This window comes from Nicotiana tabacum, chromosome 22 (assembly GCF_000715075.1).
Source record: "Nicotiana tabacum cultivar K326 chromosome 22, ASM71507v2, whole genome shotgun sequence".
Lineage (NCBI taxonomy): Eukaryota > Viridiplantae > Streptophyta > Magnoliopsida > Solanales > Solanaceae > Nicotiana > Nicotiana tabacum.
In genome coordinates this window covers 212,839,209-212,863,827 of record NC_134101.1, presented here as the reverse complement: position 1 = coordinate 212,863,827, position 24,619 = coordinate 212,839,209, and the positions used below count along the sequence as shown (strand labels likewise).

General features: G+C 39.0%; 1 non-coding gene across 1 annotated transcript; it reads right to left on the bottom strand.

The window, feature by feature from the left end:
- Positions 1-4,223: 4,223 nt before the first annotated feature.
- Positions 4,224-4,330, bottom strand: LOC142176858 (small nucleolar RNA R71). The gene has a single exon (XR_012705664.1). It is a non-coding gene; the product is annotated as a small nucleolar RNA R71 (small nucleolar RNA).
- Between the last annotated feature and the right edge of the window lie 20,289 nt (positions 4,331-24,619).

The window sequence follows — 24,619 nt, the reverse complement described above, 5'->3', positions numbered from 1 at the left end:
AATATTTACACATGTGAATTCTCGATTATTTTTGCACATCATACTTAATTTGATATGGCTAAACTGATTATGCCAACTAAATAAATTATCAATATTGATAAGTTCAGGTTTACACCATGACATGTGCAATTATCAATAAACTCCAAATTTATTATGATATGGGTTTTTATATCAATAAATATCCACTTTAGTGTGGTGTTCTTTTATTTGTGTAGTACAAACTGGAGAATAAAGCGGGTAGCTTTTCACATATATATTATCCCGCTACAAGTTGTAGTACTAGAAGATATTAAATCTTTCCTTTATTTATAGTCTCAATATAATCAACCGCTTTCGCGTGTACTTTGGAAACTGAATAAGTTTCTTTGAGACTTACTACAACACAATAAATTGACATGATAATCAATTGTATTCCTCCAAAATAGTAATAATTGGCTCTTCCAGAGCTTTTAATTAATTTTGTACTACCACAGATTCATCAACATCCATGTGATGAATATCTCTTTTAAAGAAAAAGTTATACCATTGTGGTCATGGTCAAATTATATGCAAGATCTGTTTCTTGCATTACCATTGTCTTTTAATAATCACATTGCCATAATATTTTGGCGTACAATAAGTACGTGACCAGTGATCATTCATGCCATAATAATGACATTATTTTCTTATTTCATCTCAAACCTTCATCTAGAGGTGAGTGTGGTATATTCACTACCACTAGCACGTTCATATTCTTCCAATAATGAATATGTATTCATAAATTAGATGTTGTCACATTCACATCATGAATGGACCATAATCATCTATATGTGCTTTATAAAATCTCATGTCAAATCGATGACAAATATTACTTTCACAGAGTGAAAGATTATTTGAGAATCCTTATTATTCTCAATATCATAATAATGACGATTATAATTTCGTCTATTATCACGTCCACATCCATTGATACATTCATAGTAGTAAGTTTATCTTCTTTCAGACTTATCACATACTGCTATCACATTCTCTAAAGGGAATGAGAATGGAGCAAATTCAATGGGACAGATTTTCAATTCTTTGCCCACAATCATACATGAATTTGATCATGGCAAGACATAGAAATTTTACCACTTTGGGTGGTTATAATTTCTTTCAAACTCCATTAGAGTTGCAATCAAAATTTATCGTCTTTACTTGTATTTAAAATCAAAGTATAGAATGTCAAGAATTTGAAAGAGAAAAGTAAAATACTTACCTTAAGTTCAGAATTTAATCACGAAGGAAGTTCAAAGAACAATTGACAATCATTATGCTCAATCCCAAATCTTCTACTCAATTGGTTAAAGTCTCGTGCTGATAACGTGTTATGAAACAATAAAAGAAGAAGAAGAGTATTGCAGAGCAAAATAGAGAGAGAATTCTTATTGATATTGGGATGAATTACAATGGAATAAAATCCTCTATTTATAGGGAGAGATTGGCTTAGTCACCAAGCAATAAACCCTAGAATCTCTCTAAATATAGACATTCACCTTAAATAGAATTCTATTTATAACAGAGAGTAATTTTTATTTTCATTTTACATTATGAAGTCACCTAAAAAAATATATACTGGTTAATCTTCATAAAATTTAGAATTTACAATCTTGAGAATACGACAACTGGGTACAAAAGGTAAACCAAATATTTAATCAAGAAATTACTCCACTAATTAAGAGGAGTAGCTTCTTTGAAGTTGGATCCATGTGGTGGTTTAATTTAATGGATTCTCGCTAAACGAGAATTTATTATATATGACCTAATATGGTACTTATTATTGAATTTTGGAAATCTTAGGTTTTGGATAGTACAAACTTTTAGTAAAATATACTCCCTCCATTTCAATTTATGTGAATCTATTTCCTTTTTAGTCCGTGCCAAAAAGAATGACCTTTTCCTTTATTTGGAAAAAATTTACCTTTACACAATGATTTATAGCCACACAAAATATATGTGCCTCATTTTACACCACAAGATCAAAAGTCTTCTCTCTTTTCTTAAACTTCGTGCCCAGTCAAATGGGTTCACATAAATTGAAACGGAGGGAGTAACAATTTTGTTTTCGGCTTTTGGTCTGAATGCACATATCCGAATCAGATGATAACCAGTGGCGGTGACAGTCCGTTGGAATTTCTTGAATTTTTTTAGAGTCTACTAAGAGTCAAAATAACAATAAACAGACCTCCCTTTTACCGTCAGAGAGTTATCAAATTAAGTTACCCTATCAAGAAAATAGGGAATTGATGTTAGGCTAAAAATGCATATCTTTGCATGTAATTTGCCTTGTATTATATCTCAATCTTGTTAATTTTGATGTAAATATTTGTGACTCGAGCTTAATAATGATGTTATATGTGTAGAAGTCGATTTGGCAAGCTTGCATGCAAAGTTAAGTAAAAACGGAAGAATTTAGAGGGAGTATGAGTTTTATGCCCAGATTGGTACCATGCACCAGCCAAAACGCCAAAGGCAGAATAGTGAAAAAGTTTGGCGTCTTGATTGGCGTCAGGTGCCAAGCGAGACGACTAAGGCGGATTTTGTCCTATTTTGGCTAGAACTTGGTAGTTTCGACCCTACACGCCCCCAACATGTACAAAAGGGGTTCTAAACCTATTTCTTAGGGCTAGACATCTTTTGGAGAGGAAAAAGGCTACAGGAACACTAAGAAGCAACAAATCGCAAGAGTTTTCTCTTTCATGTTCCCTTAATCTGTATTTTAATGCTTTCAATTATCATCATGATTGTTAGTATGATTATGAGTAGCTAAACTTTCTAATCTAGGGTTTGATGGAACCTATTGGAGGATGATTTTCTACTACATTTAATATAGATTTGTCTTTGATTTTTCTCTACTTGTTCAACTATATTTTCGTTGTTGTTGATTGAAGAGCTCCCAATTAACTTGCTTATTTAGTGTGTATATTTCTCGAGAGTGAGTACACATTAGGTAGTTGTTGAACAACTTCACTCCTAACGTATGTGAGAGATCAATACGGAGGGTTTAAAGGCGGGATTAGAGATAACGAAATCTTAGTGCGATCATAGTGAGCGGCGAATTAGTGCCAGCTAGCGTAGTTTGAGAGAATACGTCTAGTAAATTGTGGTAGTTGCTAGAGAGAGATACACACTCAAAGTACTCATGATCGATATAGAATACTTGGGTGAATTTATAGGAAACATATCGGGGAGGATTCCGATAATAGGGGAAATCATAACCCTAGACTTTTTCATATCTTGTCCACAACATTTTCTCTGTTAGTTAAAAATTACTGCATTTTAATTACTTTACTCTTAGTTAGTAAATATTTAAATAGTTATTTCATGTATCTGAAGGTTGATTACTTGAATTCATATGAATCTAGTGGTTGTAATTAGTAGGTTAATTCCCTGTGGGATTTGACTCCGGACTTGTAAACCGGATTATATTTGCAATGACGGCTAGACCTCTTATGAGGCATAGTTAGGCATGATCAAATTTTTGCATCGTTGCCGAGGAATTAACGGTGTTATTTATTACAACTAGAAGAATATCTAGGATTCTTAGTTTAGTCAATTTTCTTCATTTTAAATTTATTGTATTGAAATTCTAACGTTTGTAGTCTTGGGTGTTACAGGTGCATGCCTAGAAACTCCTCAAGAATTGATGAATTGTTTGAAGCATTATCGGATCCTGATAAAGATTTCAAGGAATTAAATCGTGCAAACAAGAAGAGCAAGCGACAACAGAATTCAACAGAACGAATTGAACTTGACATGAGTGACGTAATAGACAACCAAACAACAGAAACAATGGGAATGACCCGAACAATTAGGGTGTGGAACCTCTAGCGCCAGAAGTAGCCTTGTATGATTGGGCACAACCCACCGCTGAAAATCTGGCAACCGCAATTGTAGTCCCTCAAATACAAGCGGAGTCATTTCAAATCACAAATAACATGCTACATCTGCTGCAGAACAAGGGACTGTTCTCCGGGTCTTACCTTGAAGATCCACAACAGCATCTGAAAAATGTTTTGTCAATTTGTGTCACTCAAAGGCAACCAAATGTGACACTGGAAGCAATTATACTATTATTGTTTTCATTCTCCGTGACTAAAGAAGCTCAGACTTGGCTCAATTTGCTCCACATAAACTCTATCACCACTTGGGAGGAGTTAGTCAAGTAGTTTTTGAACAAGTTCTACCCACCCAAATAGACTGCCAAACAAGTTGATGAGACATTGAGCTCTAGGCAGAAACCAGTTGAAACACTACAAGAAACGTGGGAGAGGTTCAAAGGGATGCTGGTTAAGTGCCCACATCACGACATTCCAGATCAAATGATGGGACAAAGGTTTTACATGGGATTGGCAGATAGGTTGAAGGCCGACGTTGATAATTCAGCAGGTGGAGCATTTTTGAGCAAATCATTTAGAGAGTGTAAGATCCTGCTAGATAAAATGGCTCAAAACTCAGGATGGATGACAAGAGACACTATAATCACCCTTGTAGTTCGCTCAGTAGCTTTGGACTCAAACAACTCCATAGCCGAGAATATGGCCACTTTGATGACGCAAATGAGTATCCTCACCAAGAAGATTGATGAATCAGGCCAGAATTAGGTACACATAATTGACACGACTAATGGGTGCTTATGGACACCATGCATTAACCAACTGTATTTGTGCTCGTGGAGTGGTGAAAGTGACAACCATAAATATCAGGAGAATATGAACTATGTGGGAAACTATAGAGGCCAGAGATAAGGTGGTCAGACGTGGGGACAGCAGAATCAATAATATTGGCCAGCACAACAACAATACGATAATAATAATAATCCCGGAGCTGCACGACCACAGGGTCAGGTTGTGCCTTAATAAAGAAACAAGGGTACATAAGCAGAATCAACAACTAACTTATAAATAACCTCAAAAACAACAGATAGTGCGACAAGATGATGGGTTGTTTGAAATTAAAGGAATGATGCAACAACTCATTGGGTCCAGTGGGAAAATAGAATAAAAGGTCCACCAGATACAAGAAAAGGTAGTATCACACGACTCACCTATCAAAGGCATTGAGATTCAACTAGGGCAGATATCGATGGCTCTGAATAATCGTCCCTAATGGATGTTACCTGCGGACACACATGTCAATTTGAAAGAGCAGGTCCCAAAGCAGCTTATGGCGGTGAGTCTAAGAAATGGTAGAGATCTTGATCTAGAGCAAGAAATTGCTCGTGAAAGCCGACCAACTGAGATACTTGTGCTAGTACCAATTGAGGTAGATGAGTCAACTGAGCTAACAGAAGTAAGTGTGAAACCAGCCCAAGAGGAACTAAAAAAAGAAAAAGTGGTTGCAAAGGAGATTGAGAAAGTGCAAGAGAAGGCATTAGAAAAAGTGACTGAGCAAGATATAACTCAAGCCATAGGAAAGAAGCGACCTCCAACACCCTTCCCGAAGAGGTTGGCCAAATATCAGAAGGATGAGCCATATAATTTTGGGAAGTCCATTCTTGGCCACAAGGAGAGATCTGATTGATTGTGAAACTAGGGAGCTAAAGATGAGACAAAATGATGAAAAAATAATGTTCAATATGTAAAAGTCTATGCGACGACCCAGTAAGTTTGCTAACTACTCTCTGATTGAAGCTGTGGATGTGATTCTGAAGGAGGAAGATGAGACATTGAACGCAAGAGTCCCTCTGCCTGATGAACTTGGAAGAGGTAGATGGTGAGTACTTGGCGGAGTGGGTTTTATCCCTTGAAAGCCAAGGGTACTGGAAAAAAGAGCTCGAATTCAAGCCTTTACACTTAGAAGAAAAAAAGACTCCTCCAGCTAAGCCATCAATTGAAGAGCCACCACAGTTGGAGCTAAAACCATTACCGTTTCACCTCAGGTATGCTTTATTAGGACCAAACTCGACTTTACCTGTTATTATCTCATCTGTTTGTTAGATGTGCAGGTAGAATAGCTTTTGCAGGTTCTGGAGGAGAGCAAAACTACAATTGGTTGGACAATTGCAGACATAAAGGGTATCAGCCCAACTTTTTGTATGCATAAGATTCTACTAGAAGATGCGCACAAACATTCCAAAGAACATCAAAGAAGACTGAACCACAACAAGAAAGATGTGGTGAAGAAAGAAGTGATCAAGTGGTTAGATGCGAGAATCATCTTCCCCATCTTTGATAGCAACTGGGTCAGCCTAGTTCAGTGTGTGTCAAAGAAGGGTGGAATGACTGTAGTGCAAAATGAGAACAATGAGTTGATCTTAATAAGAATAGTCACAGGATGGAAAATATATATAGATTACAGAAGTTTGAACAAGGCCACCCGAAAATACCATTTCCCACTGCCATCTATTGATCAGATGCTAGATAGATTGGCAGGGATGTCCTACTTTGCTTTTTGGATGGATAATCGGGGTATAATCAGATCTCTATTGCCCTGGAGGATAGAAAGAAAATGTCGCTCACCTGTCCGTATGACATCTATGCCTTTCGGAGAATGCTGTTTGGCTATGTAATGCAGCCACCATATTCCAAAGGTGCATGATGGCTATCTTCACAGATATGGTAGAGGAAATAATGGAGATTTTCATGGATGACTTCTCAGGGGTGGGGAACTCTTTCGATGATTGCCTTATGAAATTGAAAAGAGTATTGAAAAGGTGTATGGAGACTAATCTGGTATTAAACTGGGAAAAGTGGCATTTCATGGTACAGAAAGGTATAGTCTTGGGGCACCTAGTGTCAAGTGAGGGCATTGAGGTGGATCGTGCAAAGGTTGATGCAATAGAAAATTTTCCGCCACCCACTTCTATCAAGGCAATAAGAAGTTTCCTTGGCCACGCCGGTTTCTACAGGCGGTTTATAAAATATTTTTCCAAATTTGCTATCCCTTTGTGTAAATTGCTTGAAAAAGATCACCCTTTTGTATTTTCTAATAACTGCAGGGTAGCTTTTGAGGAATTAAAGAAGAGGGTGGTGTCTGCACCTATTATAGTTGCACCCGACCAGGAGCAACCATTTGAGCTGATATGTGATGTAAGCGACTGTGTTGTGGGAGTAGTTCTTGGGCAGCAAAAAGATAAAGTCATTCATCCAATCTACTACGCAAGTAGAACCTTGAGTGGTGCCCAACTAAATTACACAGTGACCGAGAAGGAGATGCTAGTAGTGGTGTTCGCATTTGACAAATTCAGGTCATACCTAATAGGCTCGAAGGTAATTGTTTATATTAACCATGTGCTCTCAGGTACCTAATTGAGAAGAATGAGTCAAAGCCATGCCTGATTCGTTTGGTGCTACTGCTACAAGAATCTGACTTGGAAATCTGTGACCGAAAGGGAACGGAGAACCAAGTGGTTGATCACTTGTCTAGGCTGGAAGGATCAGAGAAGAAGGTGGAGGTGGAAGAGATTGTGGAGTCTTTCCCGGATGAAAAACTGTTGGCCACGAGCTTTAAGGTAGCACCATGGTATGCAGACATTAAAAACTACCTGACGAGCGGTATTGTCCCCTATGACCTTTCCTCTATCCAAAGGAAAAGGTTCTTTCGTGACTGTCACATGTATTATTGGGATGAGCCTTATTCAAGATTTGAGTTGATAACATGATATGGAGATGTATCCCCGAGATAGACCAATCTTCTATTTTGCAGGCTTGTCACGCAACCCCATATGGTAGCCATTTCGGAGGGGTAAGGACAGCTGCACAAGTGTTGGAGTCGGGCTTCTACTGGCCAATATTGTTCAAAGATGCATACCTCTGGGTGAAGGGTTGTGATGAATGCCAACGGACCAGGAATATTTCTCGCCAACATGAGATGCCCATGAACCCAATTCAGGAAGTGGAAGTGTTTGACGTATGGGGAATCGATTTCATGGGGCCTTTCGTCAGCTCATATGGCAACAAATATATACTTGTAGCTGTGGACTATGTGTCAAAATGGATAGAAGCTGTGGTGCTCCCTACAAATGATGCAAAGGGAGTCACCGGTTTTCTGAGAAAGAATATATTCACCCGGTTTGGAACTCCAAGGGCAATAATCAGTGACGGAGTCACTCACTTCTACAACCGAGCTTTCGCAAAGTTGTTAGAAAAATATGGTATTTGCCAAAAGGTTGCCACCCCATATCATCCACAAACAAGGGGGAAAGTGGAAGTGTCGAATAGAGAAATAAAGAGTGTGTTGACAAAGACCGTGAATGCTACAAGAACAGAATGGGTGAAAAAGTTAGACGATGCACTCTGGGCCTACCGTACTGCTTTTAAATCTCCAATTGGCATGTCTCCATATAAACTGGTATTTGGGAAAGCGAGTCACTTACCCGTAGAGTTGGAGCATAAAGCTTTGTGGACATTGAGGCAGCTGAATCTCGACATAGAAATGGTGGGTACAAGTAGAGTCACAGAGTTGCACGAGCTTGACGAGTTCCGTTACCATGCTTTTGAGAGTACAAGGCTATATAAGGAGAGAATGAAGATGATGCATGACAAAAATATTCTTGAGCGAAATTTTAAACCTGGAGACGTGGTATTGCTATACAATTTGAGATTTAAGTTGTTTTCCGGGCAAGTTGAAGTCTAGATGGTCGAGACCATTCAGATTAGTGCAGGTGCTATCAAATGGAGCAACAAAATTGAGTCTGAGGATGTGATGAATAGGTTTAGAGCCAATGGGAAAAGGTTGAAACACTACCTAGGAACGAGTGACGAAAAAGGAGAGAAAGATGTGATACAATTGAACGAACCTCAATATGTGAGTAACGTATAATCCGAAAAGTCTGCGTCGTACCACGGCGTTAAATCAAATGCTTATTGGAGGAAAACCAATATTCTTGTTTTCGTCCAGTTTTCATTTAGTTTAAATTTCAAAAAGAAAAAAAAATCAGTAGCTGTTTAGAGCCCATCTAGGTGCCAGGCGCCAATGAAAACAACAAAGGCAGAATAAAAAATGCACAGCTGCCTTTTTCAGTGCCAAGCGCGGATAAAAATGCCCAGGTAAGTTCCCTGCCCATTTTACCCACAACCCGGCCCAAAACCCGTCTCCCCGCCTAATAGTAATAATAAAATCTCCCATTCTAATATAACTACTAAACCCGACCCACCACACCCAAACAAAAAAAAACCCAAATCCCCCACACAGTTCTCTCTCTCTCTCTCTCTCTCTCTCTCTCTCTCTCTCTCTTATTCTCTGAATCCTTCCCCCCTCCCCATTCACCACTTCTTCTTTCTCTCAAGCACATGTAAGTTTTTTTTTTCTTCTCTTAATTTCGTTTTCTCTTGTTGTCTTCTCCTTATTTTTTTTGTTTTAATCACTTCTTGATTTTGTAGTATTGTTGTTTTCTCATCTCTCACTCTTCTTCTACCCCAAACTTCCCAAGGAGTATATTATTGGCAAGTATGCATTGAATAGGATTTTTTTGTTTTTTGGAGTTGTTCCTTGACTACGAGGTGGAAAATTAAAAGTTCCACCACTTCGTTTAATTTGGGAGGGCATGGAACTTGTCTAATGGTTTGAAAGACATGAATGAAAATGTTGTGCACCAAGTGTTTGATAAAACTCTTGAAAGGAAAATTGTTGATTATCGGTGAAGTTTGAGTAGCCGAGCATTGTTTGTTGGTGCTAAGGTGTGAATGTGGGCTATTAGAGAGTGATGTCGGGCATAAAGTTCGTTTGTGTGAGCCTATATGTGTTCACTTGCCGTGTATTGCATTGTTTCTTTTCTGTTTTAGGTATTTCATTGAATTGTAATGTATCCTAATTGTGTGGGTAGCTATTCGGGTCAAAAAAAGCTCTGATCAATCTACTTTAAAGGCCCGAGTGTAGTGCGATGCATTGTAATGTATGTACAACCGTTATATGCTATATGTTGATATTGTTGGTTGCTAAGGGGAAGTTTTCAGTACACGAAGAATTGCTTGAATCTTAAGTGTGGTGTCACCCCAACCCTACCTTTTATCTATAGAGGATCTTTAAAGTTTTCACTAATGCGGCATTTGTTGTTCACAGGTGTCAGTTCTAATGGCTTGTGAAGGTTCACAAAAGGCAAAGACATCGACAAAGCCTTCTACGGCTGCCTCATCTATGAAGAAGCAAAAACAAAGTGAGCTTGCTTCACGCAAATTGAGAAAAGGAAAGTAAGTAGCGAAACCTTCAACAAGGCAGCCTCATGTGCCTCGTCCATCCCTCCAGGTATATAGAGAAGACGCAAGAAGTTGGTACCACTCCTTTGTACCATAAGAGCGGTACATCTCAAAAATATTCATCAACACTACAACTGTAGAGCAATATTTTCCTACCGTTCTGGACCAGATAAAGGGGTTGAAGCGGGACCGTTTGCTAGAATGCCTATAATATGTAAAGCGTGGTATAATACTACGTTTTGTGTGTTGTCTTGTCGTTCTGAAAAAGCTGAACTGACTGCGAAAAAGTTGTTTTGTTTCATAAAAATTTAATATATAAAGCGTGGTATAATACTACATTTTGTGTGGTGTCTTGTCGTTCTGGAAAAAGCTGAACCGCTTGTCAAAAAATTGTTTTGTTTCATAAAAATTTAATATGTAAAGCGTGTTATAATACTACGTTTTGTGTGTTGTCTTGTCGTTTTGGAAAAAACTGAACCGACTGTCAAAAAGTTGTTTTGTTTCATAAAAATTTAATATGTAAAGCGTGGTATAATAGTACGTTTTGTGTGAAATCTTGCCGTTCTAGAAAAAGCTGAACCGACTGTCAAAAAGCTATTTTGTTTCATAAAAATTTTATATGTAAAGCGTGGTATAATACTACATTTTGTGTGAAATCTTGCCTATAAATAACGGGCACATTCTAGTTATTTTCTGCACTTAACAATAACCAATATCAAATATTTTCATAAAACCAAGGTTTCTCTTTAACAAATGTCTCAACAACCCCTTTATGTCCCAAGGTGCGAGTGCGGCAAAAAATGCATGATGCACGATTGTTGGGAAGAAGCTGGACGCCGTTACTGGGCATGTATGAACAGGTTTTATAGGCAACACAATGAACCTACATGCAATTTTGAGGTATGGGTTGATGAACCCTGTCAGTAGGAATACTACAAAGACAAGCTCCAAGATCTTCATAATTTGTGTTTGAAGCAGTGGGAAAGAGAGCGAAAATCCAAACAAGAAGTTACAGATTTGAAGGCAAAACTCAAGGAGGTGGAAGAAGAAAAAAAAAGCTAGAAGACCAACTAAAGTGGTTGGAGCAGAGAATACTAGGCGGTCGTGACTAAACAATGACATGTATGTGTTGGGTGTAGTAGTGTATCTTTTTGTTTTCCTTGTCATGTATTTTCATTAGTTGTACTGTTTGTGTTTGTTATGTGTATCTTTAGGTTTGCTATGTTTGTGTTTGTATTGTACTGTTAAAATAAAATTGTTATTCAAATTCTGTTAAAATAAAATTGTTGCCATTATTTACATAATGTAGTATTTACATAAAATATAAACAAAAGTAAATCAATGAGTCCCGCAGCCAGTGTGCTTCAATGCAGCCGCTGGCCTGAGTCGCATCCCCTGTCGCCCGGGTACACTATCAGGATCATCATCATCAAGTCGCCTTTTTATGTGAGGATGCGCAGCAGCATCGACAGTACAGCTGGAAGGATCGGTAGAAGGGGTCGTCGGGCCGTCAGCAACCTACAAAACAATTACTAAGCTTAACATGTGAAAATGTATATTAGTAATGTACGTGTTAAGTCAAAAACATTTTCTCACCACGGTCTTGTCGTCCTCCTGAGTGTAAGCATCCATGATGGGCTGGGACGAAGCCTTAATAAGAAAATTAAAAATTAATTTATGGTAAATCATTAAGGAAAAGAAAACAAATTGAAATTTTACAGTAATACAAACACACCTGCGCCTGTGGTAATCCGCATCAACCGTCGGGGATGAGGCATAACTCAACCTACGCCTGCCATAGACGTCTCGAGTCGGCCGATCCTCAACTGCGGTAGATGGGCCTAAAAATAACTTGTCTGCATCTCCGTCGAATGTACCCGTGATCAACAATGTATCTGACGGGGTGACCTGCGATGTTGGCAGAGACAACTGAAGGTTGTACGATGGCATGCTGCTGGAAGGCTCGTCTAGCTAAGGGAAATAACCCGGCTGATCATCTCTAAGATCCTCATCTCCAAGATCTTCATCATGTGCCTCAACAGGTGGGTCGACAGGAGCCTCAATGCCCCCTTGCTGGGGACCACCTCCTCGCCATCCCCCGCAACCCCGTGGGGCACCCCTGCCTCGTGGGACATCCCTGCCTCGTGGGGCAGCCTTGGCTCGTGCCCTACCTTTGGATCGTGGGACAGGCCTACCCCGATGGTGCTCCTCTGGCGCCGCATACTTAGCCTCGTGATCAACCTCGCTCCTCTCTGGCTCGCTACAAGGTCTGGAGAGCCAGCTCTTCCACCCGCCGGCCATACTCAACGACTGCAGCATTGTCGCCATGTTGCTGCATCTCCTGTCCCAACCGGTAGAACATGTGATGCCCAATAGCCTGCACAACATTTAAAATATTAATTAAATAATGCTATATCACAATTATAAGACTTATCCCACAAAAACATACCAGTGCCTCGTGCCTCCCGGCGTATGGTCTGTATGCCAAGTACATGAACAGGGTTCCCGATCATCAGTCGGGTGTGACAGCGGTACCATGACGTATAGATCTCAATAGTCACCTCCTGGATCAGTGAAGGTGGCAGCGGAATCAACTCCTCTCGTTGGTCCCAAATATGGACCTACGCCTCTGGCCATCCTACAAATTCATCATCCACCCTAGTACGATCATCCCGCTGATAATGTGTAGGCACCCATCCAGGCTCCCCCAGTAGTCTGGGGACGGTCAAACTAGCGAAGTACACGCTCCGTGGCATGATGCTCCACCACATCGAGGCACATCATCGGGACAAAAGTGCTCCAAAGCAGTCGGTTGACCGAGCAATAATCGGGCAGATGAGCTAGCAACTCGTCGTTGTATGGCATCCAGATGAACTATCAAATAATAACATAAAAGTGAGTATGCACACCACAAGTGAATTTATAACAAGTAAGTTTAGGTACATATTTACCTGTCCGGCCACCAGCATATCTAACACATCCTTGACAAGGGGGAAATTATGATGAGCATCACTCCCTCGGTAGTTCCCACGCCGGAGAACCCACTTCGTAGCTAGAGGGAGAAATGGAGGTGCTACACTCAGCTCTAGTGGTGGTAGAGGTGGCTGCAACGGCAGGATCCGCTTCCAGGCCCAAACCTAAGATAAAAAGTTGACGTAAAATTTAAAAGTCATTTTGACTATATAGAATTCGGAGTAATGAACAGAGTATTCGAAAATGTTGTCACCTGTAGAAACGACAGAAAACCACATATGTCCACCTGGGTGCCCATCCTCGCCCGACACATACTCCTGTATAGATATGCTAGAACAGCAGCACCCCAGCTGTACTGGGGTAACTCATCTAGTTGTTGTAGATGATGCAGAAAGCGCAGACTAACTAGATTTCTCGAAGTGTTTGGGAACAAGCCACCCCCAAAAAGAAGGAACAGCTCCAACCTCGTGTAGCGAGAAATATGGATAACCTCTTGTCGCACCTCCTATTTACCACACCCGCGGGGCGCGTGGGGTGTTTTCTCCAATTAAAGGACAGTCGAAACGGGATTTGTTTGTTTGTTTCAGAGTCGCCACCTGGGAATTTTAAGGCGTCCCAAGTCACCAATTTTAATCCATGAATCGAGGAGAATATGACTCTGTTTATTATTCTGCGAACCAGAAATCCTGAGTAAGGAATTCTGTTAATCCGGAAGAAGGTGTTAGGCATTTCCGAATTCCGTGGTTCTAGAACGGTCGCTTAACTGTTTTTATTGGCTTAATTATCTTGATTTTATTAAATATATTTTTGTTACGTGATTTTACTACCGCTTTTACTTATTGTGATTAAGGATCCTTCTTTGAATCGAATTACGCGTACGTATATTCGTGTTATAAATTTAAAAATGCGGAATTGTGTCACGCGTACGTGTACACGATAACTTTTGATAATATATTTATTAAACAATCATTTTTCGAAATTGTGTCGAATCAAGAATATTTATTTTTCTTAAATAGTGAACTGCACATCTCGGGTTTTTATGAAATTAATTTAACGTCCTCGAAGAAATCCCTTATATTACATATTCACTCGAAATTGCGCATACGCATAATTCGAATTGCTTTTATTGGTATAATCAGATTACGCGAACGTATCCCTAATTATACCAAATATTCTTAATGATATTATGAATTTTTCACAAAATTGTTTGTTATATCTACACATTTTATATGAAAATACTGAGAAATTCATATTCAAGGGATGTCTTTGAATTCTTTTAAAAGAAATTCACAATTTATTAAATGTTGCCCGTCGATTATAATTTCCGGATATAAATTATATTCAGCCCAACTATTCAAGTTCAAAGAAAAAAATAAAAATATGATTCTAGCAACTACAACATATATATGCCAAAGGATGAATTGTATATGAAATTAACAAACATGATTTATGAAGGGAAGAAGTATTTTTGAACAATTTTTCATTATTTAATTAGTGCAAATCCTATTTCTAATTGTCATTGATATAAAGTGTTGCAATTTGTATATCTCATCTTATTCTCATATACTTGCTTTTAATCTAATAGGCCTAATTATTTATTTAAGATGGTAAATAGGCATCAATTTGATAAGAAAGGGAATTATAAATCGATTAATAATATTGCCTTACATGCAACATAGTTGTATGTCTAAAACATTCATAGCATTTTAACATCATAATGAGATACATCAACTCATCATCCCTTAATGGTTATATATATACCTATTATCACGCCATATATGAACGTATAACTCACATCATTCAATCCATAACTAAATCAGGTAAAACTAGCAATATAGTTTTTGACATTTTTATATTACTCTTTATTCAACTATCAACATCTAACCTTAATCCACAACCAAACAATCGAAATACACTAACCATGCAATTTCTTGATATTTCAGAATACTCTATACCTGACTAACAATGTCATAGGACTTAACTAATAGCCAACTTCATGCCATGTTCTCTATCTTAACAATTCAATCATAACTATACTTTAATGAAAATTTAGAATGGAAAGCATTATTACAAAGTTTTACATGAATTTCAAATAAAGACAATTAACTCATAACTATCAAATTGAATTCACTATTAGTTAACTAACATGAAACAAAAAATGAAGTTTAAACTAATGAACTTGAACAAATGAAAAATAGAATTTTTGCAATTCAAGCTTCATTGATTTGTCATGCTGAATCTTTTTTTCCAACATAGAATTTAAGAGATAAGTACCTGGAAATGAAGGTAGAAGAAGTAAGTTTTCAGCAGTTGCAGCAGTAACAAAATCAGCAGAATAGCAGTCTTTCCACAGACTTAAACAATAATGAGACCCGAGAAAACCAGATGCACAGTAATAGTATTTTAAAGAAAACTTCAGATTTTAACTGAACTATGGATTCAAATAAATCCGAACAGATTCAACAAAGGAATAATATTTCAGATTTCAGTTTCTTTTCTGTTTCAAATTCCTGTTTTTGATTTTTTTTTTCTGTTTCTGATTTTTCTATTTCTTCTTTCTTCCAATCTGATTTTTCCCTTCTCGGATTTCTGTTTCTCTCAAATGTATATGTATTTCTGTGTGTATTTTCTATGCTTTAGAAATCAGCCTCTCTTTTCTTTCTTTTTCTTTCCTCTCTTTTCTTTCTTTTTCTCTGATCTTTTTTATTTCTTCAATCTCCTAAAGTCTGCCCTCAAATCTGATTTTTTTCTCTTTCAAAAAAAAATCTCTCTTATCAGATTTTTCTCTTTCAAAATCTGCCCCTAAATCAGTCCCAATCCCCCTCTATTTATACAGGGCTGTCCTGTACCCTTCTAGTGCTGCCTGGACCCTTTTCTCCTTTTAAAATCAGAAAGTTTTCCATTAAAACTACTTTTGAATACTTTAAATCCTATTGAGTGCTATTATCCTGTTTTTCAGCAGCCCATTACCCTTTGTTTCCCACTATCCTATTAAATTAAAAACCATTAACAAACCACTTTCAACCCACTATTATGTCACATTACCCTTACTGTTTTATCCCAGAAAATGCCCCCTGACTCCTACTGTTATTACTGAAAAAATCAGAACCTACTGCAAAACTGATTCTATAATCTGTATAAACTTGATTATTCTTCTGATTTACAGTTATAACCAATCCTATGAACCTCCTAACACAATTGTATTTGACCAACTTTTGTAAACTTGAATTCAAACTTATCATCACAACAATATTACACTGAGTTCAGTATAATGATTCAAACGAACTTTAACTTTGAACAAAATCAAACAAACACAGGAGCATTGTCAATATACTGACAATGCCCTGAAACTCAATGTTCAGAAATCAACATATTCACACCATTGACAAACTTTCTGATTTATTAAACAAGAATCAATTAATTGGGAAGAAATAATTGATTAATTTCAATGATAATAATCAACTCCAAACAGATAAACAGGGTATTACAAACAACATTTTCAGAAGCAAGATTCACAATACAACTAATCGACGAACTTAATCGAGTCGATTACACACATTGTACATAATCACAATCAACAGAAACAATTCACATTTAGAATCAAGTAGACGGGTAGGGGACAATATAACAAAATTGATTAGAAAATTATGAAAATTTAGACAAACTAATGAAACGAACATAGAGTATACGTAGAATACACACAAGAAACAGAAAATTACCTCTGAACCTTCAAATTCAACCGGACTCAACTCAACTTGGATTTGGATTTTGTTTGAAATCAAACAGACCTTAGTCGAAGTATTTTCTATTGAAAATACTTTGACTAAGGTCGATTAAACCTCAATCTTTCGTCTGAAGTGAACAGAATCCAAAAGTCTGATATTTCTAGGGTTCTTGAAGGTTCGATTTGGGACTTAACTATTTCTGGTCAAATTCGAGGGGGACTAAATACGACACAAGGGTGAGGGTAGCCTAGGGGTCATTTGGTGTCAGTTTAGAACGGATCTGAGTTTGTTCTTGTTTGGTCCGAATCTTCAAAAGAAGATTCGAGAAGCTCGGAACTGATTCGAGCCAAACAAACATCAGATCCATAACAAAGCATGTTAGGGGGTACTATGGTGTCAACTAGGGGTTGTTTGGTTTAGATCTAAACTCGGCTCGAATCTTCAAATGAAGATTCGAGAACCTTCAAGAAGATTCGAGCCAAGTGGCTAGCATATCTGGATAGAGGATGTTCAGGGGGTTCTAGGGTGTTATTTTGGTGACCGGCGGCGTTGTTGCCGCCGGGTTTCAGGCGGTGGGATCCTAGGGCGGCTAGGGTTAGGGGTGAGTTTCGGTAGGGACGATGAATAGGGAAGGGGGGGGTTTGGCTAGGGGGCCGGGGTAAGGTTTTGGTCCTTATATAGGGGTGGGGTGGATTAATCTTGACCGTTGGATCAATGAGAATAGATGGCCAGGATTAGTTCACTTAGCCAAACGGTGTCGTTTGGTTTACTGCTGGGGTCGGGCTGAATCGGGGCACTGGGTCGGGTAATGGATATGGGTTAAGGTTCGTGGGATCTCAGCCGTTGGTTGGCTTTGATCCAACGGTCCCTGATAAACTACAATCAAACGATGTCGTTTTGACTCGTTTGATTTGGACCGGTGCCTGGGTTGCCTGAATTGGGCTGAAGGGGGAGTAATTTGGTTTTGGGCCTGGATTTTAATCCAGGTCCAATTTTTATTTTACAACTTATTTTATTTTATTCTATTCTATTATTAATTTATAAAATCCTAATCAAAAATTATAAAACAAAATTATCATTACAATAATACTAATTATCTTTAAATAACCATTAATACGTAGATAAATCATTAATCACATAACGACACATTTAAAAATAGAACGAATGCATATTTTTTGTGATTTTATTTAAATTATCTTTCAAATGCATAATAAAATCCTATATGCATGCAACATGTATTTAATTTTAATTTTCATTTTTATTATGAGAAAGTAAACATTTACGGACATAACACAAATATTTAACACCACGCAAATTCAAGAATTACACAGTAAAAGAAATTTATTTTATTTTGGAGAAGTTTTCGTAAGGCAAAAATTACGTGCTCACAGCTGCCCCTCTTTGTGCGGAAACTCGAAGAGTTTTCGTGCAAAGATAAAGTGAGCGGACACGAGCGATTTTTGCCCGTTCAAATACTCCGTGGGAAGCATTTTTTTTTTTTGAAAGATTTGACCGAACCTCTGCTTCAAAGGTTTCCTACATATCCTTGGCTATAAAGGAATCAGGTCAATGTAGTTCGGGAAGTTTTGGGTAGCTGGGACTACCATGGGACTGTGATGTTACTGCTGCTTCGTGCTGTTTTTACTGCTTGCTGACCTCCTTATTACACCTTACTTCCAAGGTAATACAAAAAGCTAAACTACACTATGATACATGAATTATAAAAATCTTATCTAGATCATGCCCTTGCGTTTCTTGTTGTTTTGATATCTTGGTGACTCTTGGGCATTTGACTTATTTCATTTTCCTTTTCATTGCGTCCCGTATTTTTTCATCTGTTTGGGACTCTTGTTGTTTCTTGCTGGGGATTTTGTTGGATTCCTCTGCTTTATTGATTCTAAGTGTGCTCCTTTTTCATATGAGCGGGCTTTTGATTTCAACACTTCAATTGCATTCCCTCGTGCTCCAGGTGGGTGCCTTGACTGCTTCTTTTCTTTCTTCACCCTCATTCTCCAGGTGGACGCCTGACTTTTTTAACTTCTTCATCCTCATTCTCCAGGTGGACGCCTGATTTCATCCTCATTCTCCAGGTGGACGCCTGACTTCTTCAATTCTCATCCTCATTCTCCAGGTGGACGCCTGACTTCTTCAATTCTCATCCTCATTCTCCAGGTGGACGCCTGACTTCTTCTTTCCTCATCCTCATTCTCCAGGTGGACGCCTGACTTCTTCTTTCCTCATCCTCATTCTCCAGGTGGACGCCTGACTTCTTCAATTCTTATCCTCATTCTCCAGGTGGACGCCTGACTTCTTTAATTCTTATCCTCATTCTCCAGGTGGACGCCTGACTTCTTTTTAACTTCTTCATCCTCATTCTCCAGGTGGATGCCTGACTCCTTTAATTCTTTGTCCTCGTTCTCCAGGTGGACGCCTGACTTCTTCTTTCCTCATCCTCATTCTCCAGGTGGACGCCTGACTTCTTCAATTTTCATCCTCATTCTCCAGGTGGACACCTGACTTCTTCAATTCTTATCCTCATTCTCCAGGTGGACGCCTGATTTCTTTAATTCTTATCCTTATTCTCCAGGTGGACGCCTGACTTCTTTAATTCTTATCCTCATTCTCCAGGTGGACGCCTGACTTCTTTTTAACTTCTTCATCCTCATTCTCCAGGTGGACGCCTGACTCCTTTAATTCTTTGTCCTCGTTCTCCAGGTGGATGCCTGACTTCTTCGATTCTTTGTCCTCATTCTCCAGGTGGACGCCTGATTTCTCAATTCTTTGTCCTCGTTCTCCAGGTGGACGCCTGACTTCTTCTTTCCTCATCCTCATTCTCCAGGTGGACGCCTGACTTCTTCAATTCTTATCCTCATTCTCCAGGTGGACGCCTGACTTCTTCTTTCCTCATCCTCATTCTCCAGGTGGACGCCTGACTTCTTCTTTCCTCATCCTCATTCTCCAGGTAGACGCCTGACTTCTTCAATTTTCATCCTCATTCTCCATGTGGACGCCTGACTTCTTCAATTCTTATCCTCATTCTCCAGGTGGACGCCTGACTTCTTTAATTCTTATCCTCATTCTCCAGGTGGACGCCTGACTTCTTTTTAACTTCTTCATCCTCATTCTCCAGGCGGACGCCTGACTCCTTTAATTCTTTGTCCTCGTTCTCCAGGTGGACGCCTGACTTCTTCAATTCTCATCCTCATTCTCCAGGTGGACGCCTGACTTCTTCTTCTTTACCAGGTATTTCCTGACACAAATATTGTCTTTGCCCCTGTTTTAAATCAAAGAAAACTTCGTTAGTTTAAAGCAGGGTGGTTAACTGGGGTATTCTTGCCGATGGTGAGGCTTCTCTTCGTCTCTTTTTTATTTCCTTGGAATGGTTGAAAAAGACCGTTTTGTCCTTGTAATTGATCCTTGACTATAGGATTTCCCTCTGTATGTTTTCCTTCAAATCCTTTTAACTGTAATCATATGTCCCTTCTGACTTTGCTGATCCACTTTTGATTTCACTTTTCTTACACCAATATCTTTTTATCTCCCGCCTTTCATGGCCGTATTTTGCATCATGTAACCTTGAATCTTGGTAGTATACCTTGACATTCCTTCTTATTTGTTTGGAATAAAACTTATCTCAAAGCTTTAGAAAAGTAAGATTATTAGTGACGAAACGCGCTGATTTCGACAATTATAGAATGAAAAGAAAAATCCAAATTTGGATGACTGTCGGAGAAGGAATAAAACTTATCTGATTGGAGTTACTGACACCAATGATCAGGGTATGCATTTCGGATTAATCAACCCAGTCTTTTAATCAATCTCCTCTCAATTGTCTTATTTTCGTTTTCCCCAAAATTTCCATAATCCAACTTCATTTTTCATTTCACAGACCTGTTGGACTTGCAATATCTCAAAGAGTTTTCACCGATAAACCTTCCTCATTTTTTCATTTCTCACTTCCTTTTCGCCTTATGGTGCCTACGAAGGTTTTCACCAATAAGACTCTCTCATTTTTACTTTTCTCTCAACTTCCGTCGCCTTATGGTGCCCGTGTGGGTTTTCACCTATAAGACTCTCTCCTTTTTACTTTCTTTTCTCGTTTGTACCAGAGTGTTATGAACCATCTTCATTTGCTTGTCTCAGCATTTTTCTAAGATTGATCGAAAGGTCTTTTTGGTATGGGGTTAGAAATGGAAAAGGTATTAAAAGCTAAACAGTTCTTGGCATGGGTTAAAAATTACAACTCTTGGAATCTTTTTCTTATTTGCAATACAGTTTCTTTGCCCCAGTTTTTGATTGGGGTCGCTTGAAATAACTTTTTGTGCACATTATGTATATTGTGCACCCTATGACCGAGCCGTGAGGCGCCTACGTATCCTTCTTTGAGGAATCAGGTCAAACGTAGTTCACTAAATAATAGTGATTTTTTTTACCATTATTATTGTTACTTCAATTTGATTTTCATCGATTCCAAGAGAGGGTAGGAACGAAACAAATATGGCTCAAAAGGGGAAGCAAAAGGGTATAGTGTTTGGATAGCAGAATAAATTGCCTTTGTCATTCCAATCTTTGAAACAATGTTAAATACAAACATTCAAAAGTTATGCGTAATATCTCTTTACCGCGTCAGAATTGATCGACATGTCCATGCATTTGTCTTCAATATCTGTTAAGCATAGTGCACCATTCGACAATACTCTGGTCACAATGAATGGTCCTTGCCAATTCGGGGCAAATTTGCCTTTCGCCTCAACCTGATGTGGAAGAACACGTTTCAGCACATGCTGACCCACTTCAAACTTCCGTGGACGCACCTTTTTGTTTTATGCTCTTTCTATTCTTCTTTGATATAATTGACCATGACATACTGCGGCCAATCGTTTTTCATCAATCAAGTTTAACTGTTCCAGACGGGTTTTGACCCATTCATCATCATCAATCTTTGCTTCGGCGATGATCCGAAGGGAAGGAATCTCAACTTCTGCAGGAATTACTGCTTCAGTGTCATATACCAACAAATAAGGAGTTGCTCCTACTGAAGTGCGAACAGTAGTGCGATATCCCCATAATGCAAATGGTAATTTTTCATGCCATTGTTTTGAACCTTCTACCATTTTCCGAAGTATCTTCTTTATGTTTTTGTTGGCTGCCTCTACTGCTCCATTCGTCTTGGGCCGATATGGGGTAGAGTTGCGATGTGTAATCTTAAACTGTTGACATACTTCCTTCATTAAGTTGCTATTAAGATTAGCACCGTTATCTGTGATGATCACCTTCGGGATTCCGAATCGACATATGATATTTGAGTGGACAAAATCGACCACAGCTTTCTTGGTCACTGATTTAAATGTTTTGGCCTCAACCCATTTGGTAAAATAATCAATGGCTACCAGAATGAACCTGTGCCCATTGGATGTTGCCGGCTCAATTGGTCCAATCACATCCATGCCCCAAGCAACGAAGGGCCATGGTGCCGACATTGTGTGCAATTCGGATGGTGGAGAATGAATCAAATCTCCGTGTATTTGGCATTGATGACACTTGCGCACAAAACTGATACAATCTCGCTCCATGGTAAGCTAATAGTAACCAGCACGGAGGATCTTCTTTGCTAATACATATCCACTTATGTGGGGTCCGCAAACTCCCGAATGTATTTCAGACATGACAGTTGTAGCTTGTCTGGCATCTATGCATCTTAATAATCCAAGATCTGGTGTTCTTTTATACAAAACTCCTCCACTTAAGAAGAATCCATTTGCCAATCGTCTAATGGTCCTCTTTTGGTCTCCTGTGGCTTGTGCGGGATATATCCCCATCCTGATATACTCCTTGATGTCGTGGAACCATGGTTCACCATCAAATTCTTCTTCGACCATATTGCAATAAGCGTGCTGATCGTGGACTTGAATATGTATCGGATCTACATAAACTTTATCCGGATGATGCAACATTGATGCCAAGGTAGACAATGCATCGGCAACCTCATTATGGATTCTTGGAATATGTTGGAACTCCACTGATTGAAACCGCTGACAAAGATCATGTAGACATTGTCAGTATGGTATGAGCTTCAAGTCTCGAGTTTCCCATTCTCCTTGAATTTGATGTACCAAAAAATCCGAATCTCCCATGACTAAGATTTCTCGGATACCCATGTCTGCGGCTAGCCTTAACCCCAAAATGCAAGCTTCATATTCAGCCATATTATTGGTGCAATAAAATCGCAATTGAGCCGTAACAGGATAGTGATGCCCTATTTCAGAAATGATTACGGCTCCTATCCCGACTCCTTTCATGTTAGCGGCTCCATCAAAGAAAAGTTTCCAGCCAGGTTTTTCAATTCGCTCCACCTCGTCGATATGCATTGTTTCTTCATCAGGAAAATAGGTTTTCAACGGCTCGTATTCCTCATCGACCGGGTTTTCGGCTAAATGATCAGCCAGTGCTTGAGCCTTCATTGCAGTTCGAGTCACATAGATGATGTCAAATTCTGTGAGCAATATCTGCCACTTTGCAAGTCTTCCCGTTGGCATAGGCTTTTGAAAAATGTATTTCAATGGATCCAACCGAGAAATGAGGTAAGTAGTGTAGAATGACAAATAGTGTTTCAATTTTTGAGCTACCCATGTTAGGGCGCAACATGTCTTTTCCAGATGAGTATACTTAACCTCATAAGCTGTGAACTTCTTGATAAGGTAGTAGATGGCCTGTTCTTTTCTGCCAGTGAGGTCATGTTGCCCCAATACGCAACCAAATGAATTTTCCAAAACTGTTAAGTAAAGAATCAAAGGTCTTCCTGGCTCTGGCGGGACCAACACGGGTGGGTTCGACAAGTACCCTTTTATTTTATCGAACGCTTCTTGACACTCATCGATCCATTTGACCGCAACATCCTTTTTCAACAATTTGAAAATTGGCTCACAAGTTGTTGTGAGCTGAGCAATAAACCTGCTGTTATAATTCAACCTTCCCAACAAACTCATTACTTCAGTTTTGTTCCTGGGAGGTGGCAATTCTTGGATGGCTTTGATTTTTGATGGGTCTAGCTCGATACCTCGTCGACTGACTATGAATCCCAGCAATTTTCCAGATGGAACTCCAAATGCGCATTTGGCAGGGTTAAGCTTGAGGTTGTACCTGCGAAGTCTTAAAAAGAACTTCCTCAAATCCCCAACGTGGTCGGCCTGATGTTTTGATTTTATGATCACATCGTCCATGTATACTTCAATCTCCTTGTGTATCATATCATGAAACACTGTGGTCATTGCTCTCATATAGGTTGCTCCGGCATTCTTTAAACCGAATGGCATTATCCGGTAGCAATAAGTTCCCCATGGTGATGAATGCCGTCTTTTCTGCGTCTTCTTCATCCATTAGAATTTGATGATACCCGGCATAACAATCCACGAAAGATCCTATATCATGCTTGGCACAATTGTCGATCAAAATATGGATATTGGGTAATGGGAAATTATCCTTTGGACTTGCTTTGTTGAGATTGCGGTAGTCGACGCATACTCTAATTTTGCCGTCTTTCTTTGGTAAAGGAACGATATTAGCCAACCAAACAGTATATCGAGTGACTCGAATGACATTTGCTTCCAATTGTTTGGTGATTTCTTCCTTAATTCTCACACTCATGTCAGGCTTGAATTTTCTCAGCCTTTGCTTGACAGGAGGCACCGTTGGATCGGTGGGCAATTTGTGAACCACTAAATCAGTGCTCAGGCCCGGCATGTCGTCATACGACCATGCAAAAACATC